Source organism: Bos indicus, chromosome 23 (genome assembly GCF_029378745.1).
Source record: "Bos indicus isolate NIAB-ARS_2022 breed Sahiwal x Tharparkar chromosome 23, NIAB-ARS_B.indTharparkar_mat_pri_1.0, whole genome shotgun sequence".
NCBI classification, from domain to species: Eukaryota; Metazoa; Chordata; class Mammalia; order Artiodactyla; family Bovidae; genus Bos; species Bos indicus.
Genome location: NC_091782.1, coordinates 17,915,582 through 17,935,623, shown reverse-complemented (window position 1 = coordinate 17,935,623; position 20,042 = coordinate 17,915,582). Strand labels below are relative to the sequence as shown.

At 44.8% G+C, this 20,042-nt stretch overlaps 1 protein-coding gene across 1 annotated transcript in view; it reads right to left on the bottom strand.

The window, feature by feature from the left end:
• Window positions 1-20,042, bottom strand: part of BICRAL (BICRA like chromatin remodeling complex associated protein) — a 106,425-nt gene that overhangs the window by 72,848 nt on the left and 13,535 nt on the right. Inside the window, exon 2 of the mRNA XM_070778004.1 lies at window positions 4,399-4,660. The gene's annotated coding sequence lies outside the window, so the exon portion shown is untranslated. The remainder of the gene's footprint in view (window positions 1-4,398; window positions 4,661-20,042) is intronic.

Sequence of the window (20,042 nt, the reverse complement as noted above, 5' to 3'; positions counted from 1 at the left end):
AGCCCTATAATAGCTTCTCCTTTTCATAAAATAAAATCGCCAAGCCCCTGTATGTCTTAAGAGGCCCTGCACACCTTCTCTAACCCCATTTCACTGCATTCTCCTCCTGCTTCTTTCTGTTCTAACATCCCTGCCCTTCCAGACCTTTCAGGGCTTTGTACTTGTTCCCAGGCCAGGAATGTCTCCCCAGCTTTTCACAAGGCTAACACAAGTTCATGTGTTAAGTCTCAGCTCAAATGTCACCTTTTCACAGGGACACTCCTTGACTCTTACTAGCCAAAACAATACACTCTTTTCCCCATAACACACTCTTTTGATCCACAAGCTTAACTTCTTTTAAGTTTTTTCTTAATCTTTAATTTCCTTGATTATTTGTGTTTCCTTATTTCCTGTTTTTCACACTATACTACAAATTTCATGAGGGCAGAGATCTTGTCTGTCTTGAATTCTACTGAAGGCTACTTTAAAATAAAGACGCTTCTCTTTCCCTCTGAACAGGCTGATTTTTAGATCCACGTGCCACGCCCCCCCCTTTCAAGCTTTACTGGATTTTAGTCAAAGAAAATAATTGCTGTGGCATTTACGCCATGAAAAACAAGCAGAGAAAAACCACATGGGACAGTCAAATACTAGAACTCCACCCACTCACTAGACTAGACAACGGACTGCACACAGGTATCTGTGGCGGCCCCTTACAAAGCTTTTCAAAATATAGCACAGAGGAACATGGATATAGGCAAAAATGTAACTCTGACACCTGCATCAAAGGTCTCAACCATTTCCCCTAGCAATCACTAAACAACAGTGATTTCAGAAGAAAGAAAAGCACAAAATAACTCAAATATGTGATCTTTGCTCCAGAGAAGTTAATGATTTCCTCACTGACTTGGTTCTCTCATTTTGGTCTGGCTGGCTATTCATTATCTGCTCTGGATGTTTCTTCCTGACCTTCTGTGTCTTTAATGTATATTCCATTCCTACTAAGTCTCATGTTTAGAATAAGTTCCCCATCCTACTTCCCAAAATGCAAGAAATATCTTCTCAATTTAAAATTCAGAAAAGAACTCGTTCTTTCAAGGATTTATCTCTAGGTTTTGATTTCAGTATATCTTCTACCCCACTTCTAACTTCTGTATTTCCTAGATTCAATTCTATTTTTGTTCCAGAGCTGTCTTGACTAAACTAGATGGCCTGGCTAGACCTGAAGCCAGTATGTTATATAACTTCTCAGTAGAATGAAACTATATATATATTTTAAAATGTACTAAGATTTAAAAGTCTTGGGGTACCTAAGATTTCTGTAAGAAAATCGTTTCAACATTTTGATAAATGGCAGGAGAAAAATAAAAATAACGCAAGCAATAAAATTGTGCTGAAACTCAAAATGATATGAACCTCAAGTCTCATCAGTTCAGTTCAGTCGCTCAGTCGTGTCCGACTCTTTGCGACCCCATGAACTGCAGCACGTGCTCCAATTCAAAAGATAGCCAGCAGCACAGTGCATAGTTTAATACAGGGATGTTCTGAATACGTCTCTGGGTCACAATGAAGTCACCTGGAGAGCCTGGAATAACAGAGTCCAGGCGATCCTAGATGAGCAAGAATTTCAAAATTCTTGGAGGGAGTTACAAGCATCAAGAAATTCAAAGTCAGAAACTTAAAACTGAGACTGTCCAATACATCAGACCTTTTGAAAAACCCCAACTGTCCCTAACAAATAATGGATATTACAAATCCGTATTTTAAAAACATCTCACCAGTTGATTCTACTGCTCAGATTTGGAAATTAGATACAGAGCCAAGAACAGGGCTTCTGGGACCCACTGTCAGTTCTATCACTTAAAACTTTGAGACTTTGAACAATTCAACTATCTTGGCAAACATTTTAAGTTCCTTCCCTGGCAAGTAGAGAATAAAAACCAATACTGCAGGGCTGATATGATAAATAGGAATTAAAAAACACCAAGCACTGTTCCTGGCATACAACAATCTTAAAAGGCCTAAAGACATCCACCACAGTCAAGGACATACCTAATGGTGCCACTAAGTTACTTTTATCCACTAGAAATTAACTATTTACTTTCCATCTAGACGCCTAGAAAGATCAGAGCTTTACAGACTCCTCCCAATAAACTTTTCAGTAACAAAGTTAAAACCCACACACCCATTGTTATACTGCTACTACAAGATAGCTGAGTATTTTTATGAATGCTTCTAGGAAACATTTTAAATAAAAAGTGGGGGAACTGAGAAGTCTTATAGTGATTAGAAAGAGATGAACCATAACAGCCCCCCCCCCCTTTTTTTTGAAAGGAAAAAGTCTCCGGGGTGTTTCAAAGTGAGTTTAATTTTTCAGATCAGAGGTCTAAGAAACTATTGTAATTTACTACCATTTATAATAGGGAATATGAAAGCCAAAAAGAAGTTTCAGATCACTGGAACCCATTACCTTCCCACAAATGTGACAACCAGAGAAAAGGTTGTTCAGGGTTGTGAAAACACAACCAAGAAAACTAGTAGGGGACCCATACAGAACCACGATACTGGAAGGCAGACACTATCCTCGACTATTTTTCTGCAATTCTGCAACTGGGTTTGACTCTCCTCTCAAAATGAAGTGCAAGAGAGCGAAGGGAAAGCCTCCATGATCTGCCCCCAGCCAGGCCAGGGAAAGCAAAGTCTTCCAGGTTCGAGCCCTAGGAAGACACGGGGAAGCCTTCATCTCCAATCTTGACCGGGGTTGTAGGTGGGATGCGGGTTTAGGAAGAGACCCCTCGGCTGCAAGGCCCGACTCTTTTCCCTCAAAGGCAAGTGGTAAAAGGAACAAGACGCCGCGGTCCCCAACCCCTTCCCGCTCGGAGCCGGCGGCCTACTCTTTTGGGTCTGGGGGCACCGGGAAGGACCAGGCTACTCCACAGACTTCTGCCCGCGGAGAGTGGCCCCCACGTCCCGGACCTCCCGGCGCTCGGGCGGGCGAACCGTCCAAGAAGGGCGCTGCCCGTGCCGCCGGGGAAGATGGCGCCCGCAGAGCAACTGCGCCACCAGCACTGGCGAAGGGCCAGGCCCAGCGCCATCTTAGCGCCTTCCAACCGCCCCCCCAACCCCGCCCCGCACAACCCCCGCAAGAGCCTGCGTCCTGGCCGGTCGGGGGGCGCGAACCGCGTTGGGCCCGCGCACTCTCAGCCAAAAGAGTGCCACCGAGCCTCTCGTCTCTTCGGACCGGCCGCGCGGGGCCCGCAGAAGAGCCCGGCTGAGCCGCCGGTCCTCCGCGCGGCGCGAGGGCTCGTCCGGGCCTGGCCGCGGGTCGTCGGCGGTGCTTCGGGCCCGGGCGGCGAGGCGACCGGGAAAGGGCCAGGCCGGCCGGCCCCGGCGCGCGCGCCGGGAACCAGGCCGGAGCGGCCGGCCGGCCCCGCGCTCTCCCCGCCGCGGCCGGCGGCACAAGCGCCGGGAAGGAGGAAGCCAGGATGAAAAATAAACCCCGTCCCCGCCGCCTCCCTCCCACCCGCTCCCTCCCCCTCTTGAGACGCGGGGTCCATTTTGCCGAGAAGAAAGAAAATGCGATTCACACCCAAGAGCTTCGGAGAGAGAAAAGAAACGAGGAGGGGGGAACCGAGGGGAGGAGATTGGAAAAGCTTATTTTTCTTCCTCGCCCGCCGTCACTCCTGGCCCTCCCTGCCCCCTGCTCGCGGCCCCGCCGCGCCCGTCCTCCCCTCGCCGAGCCCCGCTCCCTCCTTCCCGGCTCCCGGCGGCTCCGGGGGGGCGGAAAACACACTCGCACTCGCGCACACAACTAATTTTAAACCGGCTCAATCAATGAGTCATTAAAAGGCTTCCCTCCCCTCTCCTCCCCACCACCAACCGCCACGCCACCCCCCTTCCCAGGCTTCTCCCTCTCCCCGCTCCAGAAATTTGCATCCGCGAAAAGGAAAAAAAAAAAAAAAAGGCGCCAGGGCCCCCACCCCGCAGAGGAGCCCCCAGCCCGGCCCCGCCGCCCCCTGCCCGCCCGCGCCCCCGCCCGCGACACTGAACTTGGTCTTCCCGGGGCCCGGGCATCGCTGGGAAAGGCATAAACACTCGATTCCCCTTTTCTCCGTGTCCATTAAACATCCACCCACCACCACCATCACCCACCCACAAACCCACCCCCCCCCCAAAAAAAAAAAACACAGCCTTAGCCAATAGCTCTCTGGGCTGAAACCTAATATCCTGGTTTTGGCAACTCGGTGTTTAATTTGCTCCTCTTTCTTTTCTGTCTGTCTGGAGATAGATCTCCAGCCCCCCCGCCCTCGCTTTTCCCCTCCCCGAAGGAAAGAGGCAGAGGAAGGAGGTTGTGTGTGTTTTTTTTTTCTCCTTGAAATTTTTATCACAAAATTATAATACACTCAAAGGGAAACTCACCGTCATGAAAAAGCAGTGCCTTGTCAACGGGGTTTCTGCGCCATCGCACCAGGGGCGGCGGCGGCGGCGGCGGGCGCGGGGCGCGGGGCGCGGGCGCGGGAGCTCCCGGCCGAGCGGCGCCGGCCACACGCGCTCCGCTCTCTCTCTCGCTCACCCCCGCGCCGGGCGGCGGGCGCCCGCTCCCCGCGCCCGCCCGGCCTTCATGCTCTGCGCCCGGGCAAACCGCTCGCCTGTTCGTCTACCTCCAAACTTCGGTTCTCGCCTAGCAAAAAATGCGGAGATTAGGATTTTTTTAATTAAAAAAAAAAAAATTTTTTTTTTTTTTTTTTAGAAAAATCAAACTCCAAAGCTGATAATTCCTGCTTCCTTTGGGATTCTTTTTAACCTCAAGAAACGTAGTGGTTTATTCAAGAAACAGGGTTTTTTTTTTTTTTTTTTTTAAAGATCTACGAGATGCGTGCTATTCTCAGCAGGCGCCCTGCACACACACACACACACACGCACACACACACACGCTAGTTTTAGTTGGGGGGGGGCGGGGGGAGCGCCAGGAAGTGGGGGTAGTTTAAAAACAAAACAAAAAACACAATATTTGTTTAAACTCTAATTAGAATATGTCCCAATAAATCCTTTTTTGCTTATGCTTTAAAAAAACAAAAGCGAAAACATCACTTTTAACTTATTTGGTAATTCATTCCAACTTTTAATTCTACTAAGCTTTCCTTTGCAACACCCTCTTTCCATTCCGAAGTGTAGTGAAACCTTATCTGTAAACCTGTATGTCAACATTAAAAAAAAAAAACACACACAACACTTTAGCAGCCAAGAGGAAGGTGAGGAGGGAAGTAAGTCACTCTTAAAACATCCAGTTCCCAGTGCTTACTCTTTATGCAGATATCTGTATCGTCACATTTGTGGAATTTTCACGATGTGATCCCCAGTCTTAAAGAGAGCTACCCAAATATCCATTGAAATAGAATAGGTTAAAAAAAGAGAAAGCTACCTAGCCTTTTAACACTCTTTAGTCCAAGTATAATTACCACCCATATTTAATCTCAAATTGAGACATCTCCATAAACCATCCAGCATCCAGAGCACTTAAAGAAATGTTAATTATGACAGTGTGGATTGGGAGTAGGTGTCTGTGTGGTTTAATTACATTTACTTTTCCTGTAAATGCCCACAAAAATAAAGTTGGGGGTTTGTTGTCTTTTATTTTAAATAAATATCAAAGTAAAAGATGGATTGTACAAATATGTGATTCAGAGTTTTAAAAATACATATGTAGGCACCAGAAATACTTTAAAATTATTTTAGTTTATAATACATATAGCAATGGGGTTCTGCTGATAGAAAGCTCAAACCCATATCCCCCAGATACTGAGTTCTAAAATTATCCTTAGATTTAAATTATTTAAGTGAAATTGGTTAGTTTCTAATACAAATCCCCTGAGCATTAAAAAAAACAAAATGGCAGCATACCACATTTGCTTTTATAAGGATACTGTAACTATGCTGTTTTATTGTACAAAATAAATATGTCAAGGTTGGTACACAATGTTGTCATATTCAAGATAGATCTCTTCAAAAAACAAACCATATCTTGTTCAAGTAACTGCCACTCTGTCACTCACAATGTGTGCTTTGTATTTAGACCCGCCTTAACAAATACAGTCAGTGATTTAGTATCACATAGTATCATGGAGGTGTTTTCTCAGAAGATACGTGTTGTGTTCACATTCAGCCAAGGTCTTCCTGGAACTGAAGGCTTTGCATAAATTAGCATTATTTCTCTACACTTGACAGTTGGACCAACCAGTTTTCTAATTGGCTTGGGAAATTTTAAAACCTGTTTTAAAGTGCCTTTGGATTGGCTAGAGTTTAATTATTATACACATTTTGAAGAATTACATTTCAAAGGAGTCCATGGATTATTCATTGCAATTAGGGCCCACCAAGCAAGTTTTACAGCTGTTGCTTCACAGCTCCAATGAAATGTTAATGGATTTCAGAAAGCTGATCTCCCTACTAAGCCAAAACTCCCAAAAAAATACAAATCTGACTTTAAAATCACTTAACAAAGAGGTGAGCTCCAGAAGAGGATAGGGCACTGCGGGCTTTCTCACAAATGCCCAAATACCAGAGCTGACATTTATTAAGGGCCTACTAAATCCTGCCAGGCATTATTCTAGATACTTTATTCTTATAGTATGTATTATTGCCTGAACCTTCACACAAACCCACAGAATACTGTTTAATTATCCAGATTTTCACTGATGAGTCTCCCAATGTTTCTCATCATTTGCCTTAGGTCATCAGTCTAAGAAGAGCTGGGGGGAACCCAGGCCTGGTTGACTCCTCAACACACCCTCTCTTCAAGTCCCCAAAAGGATCCTGGGAACAAGCAGTCTGTGCTATTTCAATAAAAACCAAGTTCAGTGGTAGTTAGGGGGACCATCCTCTCTCATTGGCAGAGGGGCTCATAGGCAGAAGGGGCCATCCTTTCTCACTGGGGAAGATTTACTTTGCCAGTTGTCAAGGATAATTTAGAATATTTGGGAGGGTAGAGGTGGGTCACAAAATACTGGGACAGCAGTGGGGAGAATCTCAGACTCACCAGGTATAACACCAAATTGGTATCATTTAATAATAAAACTCTTGCCTGGAAAATCCCATGGATGGAGGAACCTGGTAGGCTGCCGTCCATGGGGTCGCTAAGAGTCAGACATGACTGAGTGACTTCACTCTCACTTTTCACTTTCAAGCATTGGAGAAGGAAATGGCAACCCACTCCAGTGTTCTTGCCTGGAGAATCCCGGGGATGGGGGAGCCTGGTGGGCTGCCGTCTCTGGGGTTGCACAGAGTCGGACACGACTGGAGCAACTTAGCAGCAGCAGCAGCAGCAATAATAAAACAAAAACAACTTCTTAAAATTTCCCACATGCAAATAAAAAAAGTAACATTTAAAATAAGGGATATGCCTTTGTACATAAAATTTTAAGTGATGGTTTATATAGACAGGATTTAAAATAAGGGATATGCCTTTGTACATAAAATTTTAAGTGATGGTTTATATAGACAGGATTTTGGTATCTGAATATAAGATTAGAAAACTTTTAAAAAGGAAAGTTCTTTAAATGGCTTGATCATATGCAAAAAACTTTAATCGTCTACAGTTATGTACAAGCTCCCTCCTATGATGCTTGTCTGTATATGTGACCTAGTAAGAAGGGCAACTGGACACAGGTGGAAAAAAAAGATAAAATTGAAATGTTCTAGCATGGGCTTGTACCTCTAAATAAACAGGTTCAATACCAACATAACAAGTAAAAGTGAAAATGTTGCTGTTTTTTGCATCCTTCCTCCACGTGTTCCCCTCAGTTGGTTAGCCGTTCTCAGAGCGGGGAGAATGCAAATACTGGAGATTAAGTGGTGATATGCATGACCAGATGTGTCCAGATCACAGAACTCTGAGATATACCCAATGAATGTTTGTGATATAAAAAACTTATAAGTCCTCAATGTGCATAAATAAGCTTGGTACTTTTATTTGAACCTCTTGAGGTGCTTATAATCTGAGGCTTAAGTGCACTGGCTGTGCACTGAGAGTGCCCGGGGCTCAAATTCCATCTCTGTCACACACCAGGTGTGTGGCTCTGGGCAAGTCACTTCACCCTTCAGAGCTTCAACTTCCTCATCTCTAAAACAGGGATAATTATAGTACTCACGTCTGAGACTTATTTTAAGGATTCAGGAACTAGTGCATGTAAAATGTTTAGCGTGGCGCCTGAAACATAATGAGAGGTCAGTATGTTCAGCTAATATTCCATCACCTCGTTTTAGTTATGTGTCAGGTTAAGTCGTGTGAAACCTTCCCGTGTAAATTTCCAATGGCAATCTCACATGATTCCACCAAACGTATCTCTCTTCTGTTCTGTCCAGGATAAGGAGCTCCTCAAAGGCTTTTTATTTTCTAAGGGCCTAGCAGAGGACTTTGTGTATACTAAACTTGCAACCAGTACTTGTGGAATAAAAGAAAAACAACCCAATCCACCAGATATATAAGAATGCAAGAAATCATCATATTTCTATGTAGACAGCTACATATTAAGCTAATAATAGAGTCAGTCTCCCTGAATCACATAAAACCATTGCCCAGTTGATCCCAGGCAGTATTGCCTAATGGTTTATAAGTTCTTCCTCACTCTCTTTCACTTCTTCTCTCATCAAAGAGCTTTATCATTGCTGCATTTTAGCCATGTGACCGTGGCCTATTTTTTTAACTTCTCTCACCTCAGTTTACTTACATGTAAAATGAAGGTGACAGTGTCTGTATCTTGGGTCAGTAGGGGAAGAGTTCAGTGATATTAGGGATGTAAAACCAGCTTTAGTGCCTGGTATACAATAAATACTCAATATTAGTTGCCGTTACTGTTGTGGTTGCTAATACTATTATTAGAAGTAACGTGGAATTGTTTTCAAAGCAGTGGTAAATAAGCAAATTACTGGAGTGATTACAAATGTTTTCAGTACCTTGCCTACAGTATTATTTTATTTGATACATGAGTATAAACATTTTAAATCATCTTTGTAGAGACTAAGGCTATTCTAGTCCTGACATATTTCAAGCTGGTTATTTTTCTTGACAGACTTAAAAAAAAATCTGAACTCCTACAAGCTTCTAGTAAAGGATGAGGAACAGAGAACTGTTTAAGAAAACAGAGGCACAGTCCCTCCCACTGGCCTTGCTGTCTTACACATCCAGCCCGTTTCCCCACTGAATATGTGAGGGGAGGACAGTCATTAGGTTTGGAGGAGGCGTCACACACACGGGAAGCGTCACCAGCTCCCAGGCCCCTGTGGAGCCGGGATTCTGAACATGTCCTCCGCAGAGTGTCCCTTCCACTCCACCATGCCCAGCAGGATCATGGGTCATGGAAACAGCAGCAGAGAGGTCTCACAAGCTCAGAATTTGGAGAGAAAGCCAACCGTGAAGATAAGCTACCCATGCAAAGGGGCTTGCTCAGTAAATAAATGTCAGTGTCCTTTCTGAAAATGAAACCAAGAGGGAAGACATATGAAGAAGAAACTACCCCTAAAAGATGACTTGTACATACAAGTCGAATACAAAGAAATAAGTAAGTATAAAGCACACACCAAGATACATCTTCAACATGGAAGAAAAAACTGAGGGGCAGAGACACTGTATCACCTCCACGAGTATTCTGATCACATTCTAATGTGAGCAGGGTAAAGTTGGTCAGTCAGGCAATTTCAAAGCCTCCATGAAATACCTCCTAGACCATACCATTCTTCTTCCCTAAATCTTCTAATTACTGGTGCCATTCCCCAGGTGCTCTGATACTGCTGAGCAAAGATATAAGTACCTTTGTACCCAAAAAGGTTAAGGCACCTCCCTCACTGTAAATCAAACCAGTCAACTAGCAGTCTAGGTATACTGGTCAGTCCCTTGTAGAGTTAGATTAACCTGAGTCAGGTCTAACAACCAGGAGGTTGTTCACAGATTGGCAATCAGAGCAAAGCACATGTACTCTCTACATATTTTAGAATCATCTGTGACTTCTTATTCTCTTTTCTCCCTTAACCCAGGCAACTCACTTCCAAAATCTCCCTCCAACCTAGTCCCTTTGCTCCACTAACTGCCTCACCTAAATTCAGGCCCTTATCTCTTGCTTGGTCTCTCGATTTCCCTTCCCTCCAATCACTCTTCTATCTAAATTATGACCCCAAATCACCTTTCAAAAACCCAGAGTTGTTGGTGTCACACCTCTACTAGCACCTCACTGCCCAGGGAAGCTTATCAGAAACACAGATTCCCAAGGCCAAACTCATCCGCAGAAAAATGGAGTTTCTGGGATGAACTGAGGCCCTGATACTTGTACTTACAAGTGGTTCATTGGCTCCACCTGCCTCCCCAGGGGCACCTGCAGCTACTCCTGTCCCCGCACCCTGCAGTCCAGTCATGGAGAACACCCACCCCTGGACAAGAACAAACTCCTCCCCCATTTGGCCATATCCTTTCCCCTCTGCCTGGAATGTCCTTCTTTTGGGGCAAGCCCACCATTCTCCAAGGCCCAGTTCAAATGCCACCTCCTCTGGGAAGCCTTCCCTCCACCCCTCAGTGGCTTTCAAACATCTCTGCCTGAGACTCAATCTCAAGAAACAGATTTCACATTGCAATGCAGTAGATGCCTAACTGAAACAAAGGCTTCCGAAAACAGTATCTAAACTTCCTGTGGAGGATGCAACTTGATCTATTTCATTCTATTATCCCATTTTTAAAAATGCTGTTTGCCACCTTATAATGGATTTCACGATCCACTAAGGGAGGCAACCTTCGTTTGAAAAATACTGCTGAACGTGAATAAATAACTCCCCTCTCTATGCATGTGATAGGTACTCTATTATAGACTATTTATCACACTCCACAGTAATGATCTGTTTATAGTCTGTCTCCCACCCCACTTCCCTCCCCCCAATCGGGCACACACCACAAGGAAGTCAGCATATCCTTGGGTAGTTACCCAGCCGTTGATAAATGCAGAAATGAGAATATTGGAGAAGGAATAATTTAATTGCTTTTGCGCGTGTCTAATTTTTTTTTTTTCATTTCTGGTTATGGTTCACAGCATAGTCTATCAGCAACTCCCATGAGCCTGGAAATCATATTAGCTTCAACCCTTGAAGTTAACAGCAATTTAAAACAACAGCCGTTGTATTTCAGAACAATTTAACCAAGGTGTAAATTTTTCTTCCCCTCAAAAATAAAAACCACGGCACAGGCAAAACCAACCAGAAAATATTTTGTCGGGTTGCTAGCTTGCCAAGATAGTACAAATGTGGGCAAACAAATCTCTTACTTAAGATACTCAGAAGCAAATATTCAAAAACCTCAAAACCCTCCTTCCGTACCACTTCAGAAAGGAAACCCCCCTCCTGCAGGGCGGGTGCAGATATAGAGGCCTTTCTATCTTGCTGCCTAAAGCTCCCTCTCTCACTAGGCTGTCCCCATCGACACAAGCACAAGAAAAAAGTAAGGAGAAAGAAAAAGAAACCAGATCAGCTAAAATGAACCGCAGTAATGAACCCAGGCAGCCAGTTCCGGTGCAAATTATACCTGTGATGGATGAGCGGGGACACGGCCGGCTGTGGGGGAGGGATCCTTTTTCTGCAGCACGTGGCTCCATCGACAGGAAACCTGCCTGCAACACCCCCAACTCTGCACACCGCTCATTTGCAGCACCGTCATTTGTGTGATGCTAATTTGCTCAATGTCCTAAATGTACTGAGAGAGATTCAGTGAAAACACAGGGTGGGCTTGGAGTAGCTGGCCCTAGGACAGGCTGGGAGTGGAGGAGGGACCAAGTGTCCAGGAAATGCTCTGGGGGCCAGAGGATGGAGCAAGAAGAGGAGTCTCACCTTAAAGCTGGGTTTTAAAGGATGAATAAGAGTTCTCCAAACCATGTGGGGAAGGAGAGGAGAGAGCTCCAGGTAGAGAAGCCTTATGCAGGGTGTCATTGTTAACTATGAATGAGGGGGGGAGCTGCAGACAGGTAGATGGTGAGGGGCTTTGTTGTGAGTGGCAGAGAGTTTGGACTTCTTTAGACTACTGCTTTCCACTCGGCAGGTCACAACGCGACAGGCTATGAAATCCATGAGATTGTGACCAACTTTTGCAAAAAATGAAATTGCCTAGAATAGGAAATATTTGAATATATTGCAGGCAGTGAGGGTGTAAACTCTTCTGTGAAATTTGTTTCCAATATAAATGTGTCTATGTATGTACTGGTTTGTGACATAAAATGTATTTCTTACTGTGGCTGTGACTTAAAAAAAGCAAACCAAAACTCCATCTGGGCAAACAAGGGATCTACTTGAGGACAGTTAAATAAGAGACTGCTGTGAAAAGATGTGAATCTCATGAGGCTAAGTGTGGCGGCTCAGGGGACACATGATGGTGTTCTTATAAGGTGTCCCCCACCAGACACTGAGCTCCTCAGGGACGAAACTCTGTGTGACAAGCTCTCCGTTTCTAGCACCTGGCGCACATGTAGGCACGAAATCACTGTCTGCTGAATATGGTAACGGGTCTTCAAGGTGATTCCCAAAGAGCCTCATTTCCTGGTATCCCCACCTCTGTGTATCCCCCGCCCACATTGTACCAGGGTTGGTCTGTGTGACCAACAGAACAGGGCGCTAGTGATCATCACTTCTGAGATTAGGTTATAAAAGGCTGCGGCTTCCATCTTAGGTGCTCCTTCTGGAACAGTCGCTCTTGGGGAAGCCAGCTGCCACGTCCTAAGGATACCTAGCCTATGGAGACACCCACATGCCAAGGAACTGAGGTCACCAGCCAGCAGCCAGTGAGGCAAGGAGGCTTCCTTCCTGTCACGGAAGCAGGTCAGCCCCCAGCCCGCCTTTCAAATGGTGACAGCCTCACAGAATAGTGACGACGACCTCATGAGAGACTCTGAGGCAGAAACACCCAGGTAAGCTGTCCCTGGATTCTGGACTCACAGAACTGGGTATATAATATAATAAACACTTATTATTTAAGGTGCTAGGTTTTGGAGTACTCTGTTATACAGCAAAAGACAACCAGTATACTGAATCAGTGAACAGAGCTGAACAATAATGCCAGTACACTAGAGTTATCCAGGGTTGACTACCATTTTTTTTTTCCTCTAAGAATCTATCATGTCACATTTTCGGCCTGACTAGGTAAGGGAAAGGTCCCTGATCCAAGCTGGAACAATGGGATCCTCTCTTCAAGTTTTAGTACTTGAGACACAGAAACTGGGTCAGGTGTGAGGAGCAGACTGTAAGTCTGACTAGGGGTCAAGACCACCATTTGGGGGCAGTTATAATGGGGTCCATGCAATTGAATGGGAACAGAAAGGCCAATGTGTCCAGAAGAAAGCAGATTCTCAGTGGATGTAGAGGGAAGGAAGTGGGAAGGAGAAAGGACCTGGGATTTTCTAAGCCCCAGAAAGTCTGGCCCCTTTCTAGTATTTGGGGTGGAAGATTCCCCTTCCTTATAATTATTTCCCATTTTACTTGCTCATTGATGAGTGAGTTCCTTTTCTTGAAACCAAAAGATCCTCGAATACGGCCTCTCTCCAGTTCTGGCCAGGGGAGCAGTTCCTCCTGCGGGCCAAGGGTCTTTCCAGAGAAGAGTAACAACTCACCAGAGACTTCAGCTGTGTAACTACCGCTATGCAAAGACAGCGACAGATCGAGTGGAAGGTCTGTTCAGACCATTAAACTCCTTTTCCCTTAACTCCACTTTCACCGAATAATCCTTTGATTATTAATGTACTTCAATTTAAAAAGCTGTGTTCTGGCCAGCTGACCTAATCATTCAAGTGGTTGGGTAGGTTCATGCCCATTATAAATTCACAGATTGGCTTTCGAGTACAAATCATTCCGGCGTAACCTCCATTTCATTTCCACTGCCCTCGGCCAAGCCCTGTCATTCATCCAGTGACCCACTGCAGGAGCCTCCCCATGGCACTCATCCTGCCTCAATCCATCCTCTTCAACTTCTCTTCCTAAAACACAAAGCACCCGATGCCTTGCTCCCTGCTCAAAACCTCTGATGGTTCCTGGTGCCTTGGGAATAACTGCAGGCTCCAGCCCCATCTTCCACCACACACCTCGACACCTCTCCTGACTCCTTCTTGCTGCCTGGCGTTACCCCAAGCTCCTCAAGTGCAACTGGTGTCTGCCCTGCTCGGTGCCAGTTCTGCCCTTGCTGGCGCGCTTTCCTCTGGGCACCTGCTCCGCCCGCTTTCTCTCAGTCCACTCCTCTCTCTGCCCTCCTCTCTCTTCTCTTTGTACTTCCATGGAATTCCTCTCTCTCCTTTATAACCCACACTGGGGTTGACCTGACTTATAATTAATTGTCTTCTTGTCTATCTCTGGATCGTGAGCCTCAAGGAGACTAGGCTTTGTTCATTTTTCTCTTCCCTTCGTCTCAAGGCCGAAAAAAGCATCTTGCATAAACACTTTAACATTCATTGCATGTTTTCTGTATCCAGGCACCTGGCTGATGTTGGAGGTAGCAGGCACTCAACAAATGGCCACCAAATCAATGACAGTCAGTCAGGTGGCAGGAACAAGTTTCCCCTGGATCTGATGATGGTCAGGAGAGGTGTCCACCTAGCCTCTGCAGGTGCAGAGCTGAAAAAGCAGTCAGACTCCTGGTGACGTCCGTCATGCAGCAATGAATGAATGAATCTCAGCCTAACTTTTTTTTCTTTTAAATAAAAATCGAGGTGTGATTTCTCATATCCTGATAAACTAACATGCCACTTTCCTTTCTTCTCTTTCTCCCTCTTTCTGCAGTTGCAATTATGACTCACAGGTACCTTATGGAATGCATAGGATTAGGTTATCCTATGCATATTAGATTGTTATCCTAATGCAAGCTTTAGGATAACAACTTCTGGAGAATGGGGATGGGGGTGACCCTCCAGTTACCTAGTTTATATGGTTTAGAATAAGGGCACATGGCTCAACCCACCAGTGACTTCAGTGTCCTTTCAAAAGAGTCAGCAGCTACCTGCAAAGGAAGGATTTGAATCCATCCATCCAGAATTTGGTCCTGATTTGTCCACTGATAATCCGTCTCCTGTCCCCAGCTCTCCCTCTCCCTCCCAGAGTTGTGGGAAGGACTCAGCTCTGGGCAGACCTGAGATGGGCAGGTCTGTCCTAAAGATCCAAAGATCATAGCAGAGAACATAACACAGTCATTCCTAATGCAATGGGTCAAAAAGTATCTGGAATTAATCAGTAAAAGACAAAAAAAAAAAAAAAAAGAGCATGTTTTCTCCTCTTTTTAAACAGAAGTGAAGATTTCTACCCTCTAAATTTCTATCTTCCAGAGGTTATATGCTAAATGAATGTTGCCTCAAATCAAGGCTTCCCTACAGGTTCTAACAAGGCATCCAAGCATATTGCACAGAGCCTTGACCATCTCCCTCATTGCGGGCAGATTCTTCACTGTCTGAGCCACCAGGTTAGCCCTGCTCCTGACAGTCTTTAGAGCTGCATACACAGAGCACCAGGAATCACCAACCTGCAGAACCTGGGAACTCTCACGGTGACTTTTGTTTTCTGGGAAAATTGCAACTTTGTCAAGAGGTCATCTTTCTTGGCTTATCTTCACAATCCAGAGTTTTACTCAAACTTCACCTCTCACTTTGTGGTCATTCTTCACACAAAAACCAACTTTTTATTACTTTAAGAGAATTGTGCTCTCAAGACAAAGATAGTGGAGAACAGGGAAGCCTGGTGTGCTATAGTCCATAGGGTTGCAAACAGTTGGACACCACTCAGCAACTGAACAATGACAAGACAAAGAACAGGGCTTCCCTAGTGGCTCAGGGGTAAAGAAACTACCTGCCAAAGCAGGAGCCTCTGGTTCGATCCCTGGGCTGAGGAGATCCCCTGGAGTAAGAAATGGCAACCTGCTCCAGTATTCCTGCCTGGAAAATCCCATGGACAGAGGAGCTTGGCGGGCTACAGTCCATGGGGTCACAGAGTTGGACAGGACTGAGCATGCATGCATGCTGTAAAGCACAGGAAGCTCAGCTCAGGGTTCTGTGATGACCTAAAGGGGTGAGATGGGGGGTAGGGTGGAAGGGAGGTCCAAAAGGGAAGGGATATATGTGTACTATAGCTGATTCACTTCACTGTACAGAGAAACTAACACAACATTGTAAAGCAATTATATTCCATCCCCCCTGGCCCCACCCCGCCAAAAAAAAAACCAAACCAAAAACGACAAAGATTAGAAAACCTCACAAGCTCCGTAGAATGCAGAGGGAGGGTAGGAGGCGTGGCTCCCTCAGAAGCTAAATCACTGTCTCTCTCCACCCACAGGCCTGGGATGTGCTCAGATCAGTGCCTCAGCAAATTAATTGGGAAAGGAGTACATCGAGGCTGTACATTGTTACCCTGCTTAACTTAACTTATATGCAGAGTATATCATGCAAAATACCAGGCTGGATAAAGCACAAGCTGGAGTCAAGATTGCCGGGAGAAATATCAATAACCTCAGATGTGCAGATGACACCACCCTTATTGCAGAAAGTGAAGAGGAACTAAAGAGCCTCTTGATGAAAGTGAAAGAGGAGAGTGAAAAAGCTGGCATAAAACTCAACATTCACAAAACTAAGATCATGGCATCCAGTCCCATCACTTCATGGCAAATAGAAGGGGAAAAGTGGAAACAGTGACAGATTTTATTTTCTTGGGCTCCAAAATCACTGTGGACAGTGATTGCAGCCATGAAATTAAAAGATGCTCCTTGGAAGAAAAGCTATGACAAACACAGACAGCATATTAAAGAGCTACTACTACTACTACTACTACTACTACTACTACTACTACTAAGTCGCTTCAGTCGTGTCCGACTCTGTGCAACCACACAGATGGCAGCCCACCAGGCTCCGCTATCCCTGGGATTCTCCAGGCAAGAACACTGGAGTGGGTTGCCATTTCCTTCTCCAATGCATGAAAGTGAAAAGTGAAAGGGAAGTCGCTCAGTCGCGTCGGACTCTTCGAGACCCCATGGACTGCAGTCTACCAGGCTCCTCTGTCCATGGGATTTTCCAGGCAAGAGTACTGGAGTGGGTTGCCATTGCCTTCTCCTATTAAAGAGCTGCTGCTGCTGCTGCATTTGCTGACAAAGGTCCATATAGTCAAAGCTATGGTTTTTCCAGTAGTCATGTATGGACGTGAAAGTTGGACCATAAAGAAGGCTGAGCGCTAAAGAATTGATGCTTTTGAACTGTGATGTTGGAGAAGACTCTTGAGAGTCCCTTGGACTGTAAGGAGATCAAACCAGTCCATCCTAAAGGAAATTAACCCTGAATGTCCACTGGAAGAACCAATGCTGAAGCTGAAACTCTAATATTTTGGCCACATTATGTGAAGAACTGATTCATTGGAAAAGACTCTGATGCTGGGAAAGATTGAGGGCAAAAGGAGAAGGGGACCAGGGAGGATGAGATGGTTGGATGGCATCAGGCATCACTGACTCAATGGACATGAGTTTGGGCAAACTCCAGGAGACAGTGAAGGACAAGGAAGACTGCTGTGCTGCATTTCAGGGGGTCGCAAAGTCAGGCACGATTTATTGACTGAACAACAGTAACAACAAATTTCAAATTACCACAGGTTAGGGACCACTGGATCCCTCCTGGAGAGCAGAACTCACACTTGTCAAACACACGTGCCTTATCTGGTAGCTCCCATCACACACCCATGGTCCTGAACAGTAGGTGCCATTGTTTCCATGTCCAAGTTGGCATCTTTCACATTTTGTAAGCAAACATGCATTATCCTGAGAAATGAAGGAGGAGGAAGTATCTGCAGCACAAAAGGATTCCGACTGTGCAGCCACATTTCCGGACTGCTGCCACATCCTAATGACACATGACATCCCTTTATCCATGTCAATGAGCACATCTCAGAACCATAATGTGCAAAGCATCATCACCAAACCCTTTTTTCCAAACTTTTTTGACCATAAACTCTAAAAAGAAATACATTTTATCCTGCAAGTAACACATATGTATATGTAAAATATATATGTATACTATAAGCCTACTTATGCAATACATTGCACTGTGACATTTTCCATTTTATTTCGTCTTTTTTTTAATGCAGACCTCTATCCACTAAACAGATTTCATGACCTTATTATGTTGGAACTTGCAATTTGAAAGCATATGATATTTCACAGAAAAGTGGTGCTTTGTAGAAAATAATAAAATTCTATCTAAAGGAGAGAAACTTTCAACTTCTAGGCAGAAAAGTTGAAGAGGAATAATATTTTTGCTTCTTTTAACTTTCAACTGCCAGGACATTTTAAAAGCATTTTATCTCAGCAAATGAGCATTTCTACAAAAACCCATCTCAAAACATTGTGGATCATTATTCCCCTTATACTGAAGAAGAAAAAAATGGAGGTTGAAAAGGTATTGACCTCACCCACCCACCTTCCATGTGCAGTGTTTAAAAATGCACATCTGTTTGGGAATTAAAATTTGGCTGTATCTTCTGGGACTTCCCTGGTGGTACAGTGAAGAGGAATCTGCCTGCCGATACAGGGGACACAGGTTGGATCCTTGGTCTGGGAAGATCCCACATGCTCAAGAGCAACTGAGCCCGGGCGCCACAACTGCTGAACCCGCCTGTGCTCTGCAACAAGAGAAGCCACCACAATAAGCCATGTACCCAACAAAGAGTAGTGCCTGCTGACCACACCCAGAGAGAGCCTGTGCACAGCAAGGAAGCCCAGCCCAGCCAAAAACAAATAAATAGATTTTTAAAATAAAATCTGGCTGTATCTTGTAAAGAATTTTGAAGTTGTGCTGCTTGAAATTATTACCCTCCCGGCAAGGTGACTGTGAAGATTAAATGAGATAATACGAGGGAAGGCTCCTGCTGTCCTTCGGGTTCTTGGGTTATCTTTTCCTGGACGTGCCTGAACTCTGTGTGACCTGGGAGCTCATTCACTGAACACCTGCCCTGCTGGGTGACAGAGGACAGAGGATCCCACAAGGAGTTTACTGGTTCCATTAGTAACAATAAATATCATTACAAACTAGGATTCTGGAGTGTCTGGGCTGAGTATGTCAATTATTCCTCCAACAGATAATTACAGTGAGCTTTCCACGCCAGGCATGATCTGCCCATGTGCAGAGACTATGGGGTGTAAAAAAAAAACAGGAGACACAACTACAGCCCTCATGGCGCCTGCAGTCAAATAAGATCTTAGAGGTTGTGAAAATACTTCACGTTCCATTAATGTTACATCGCCTGTTCCCTTATCTGTAAAGTGAAGTAAGATTAGATCAGTGGTTCTCAAAACTGAAGATTTCACAGATAAAAAAGGCTTTCATAAAAGAAACTGAAAAAAAAAGCAAATGATCTCACAATTCTATAAACTGAATGAATCATCACTTAAAAAAAAATTACATAGCCTCATTTTTCCCTTTTACTATATAAGCCAGTTTTTGTCCTAGAATTTGAGGATCCCTCAGGACTTGCCCAGCTCTGACTTTGTAGAATTCTTTGGTTTTCTTTTGCAGCAACTACTTACATGTAAAGTGAAAAGTGAAAGGGTTAGTCACTCAGTCGTGTCTGACCTTTTGCAACTCCATGAACTGCCAAGTTCCTCTGTCCACGGGATTTCCCAGGCAAGAATACTGGAGTGGGTTGCCATTTGCTTCTCCTGGGGATCTTCCCAACCCAGGGATTGAACTCGGGTCACCTGCACTGCAGGCAGATTCTTTACCATCTGAGCCACTAGGGAAGTTCTATTTACATGTAAATTCTACCCATACATCCCCCAGAATTGCAGACAGGCCAGACACCTGTCCCTAGGAGAATCATTACAGGGTCCTTTATGAGAAAATCTTAGTACACACAACAAATTCTGGCTCTACCCTTGACCCTGAGTGCTGAAAAGTGCAAAGGGACCAAGTGCTGGTGACTGGAAGGCAGAAGGGAACAATTGTTGAGGAGCCACCACAGGCCTAGCCCAATACTTGGTGCTTTCCCACCCTCTACTTTAACATCACAACCATTCCAGGAGAAATATATCTTCC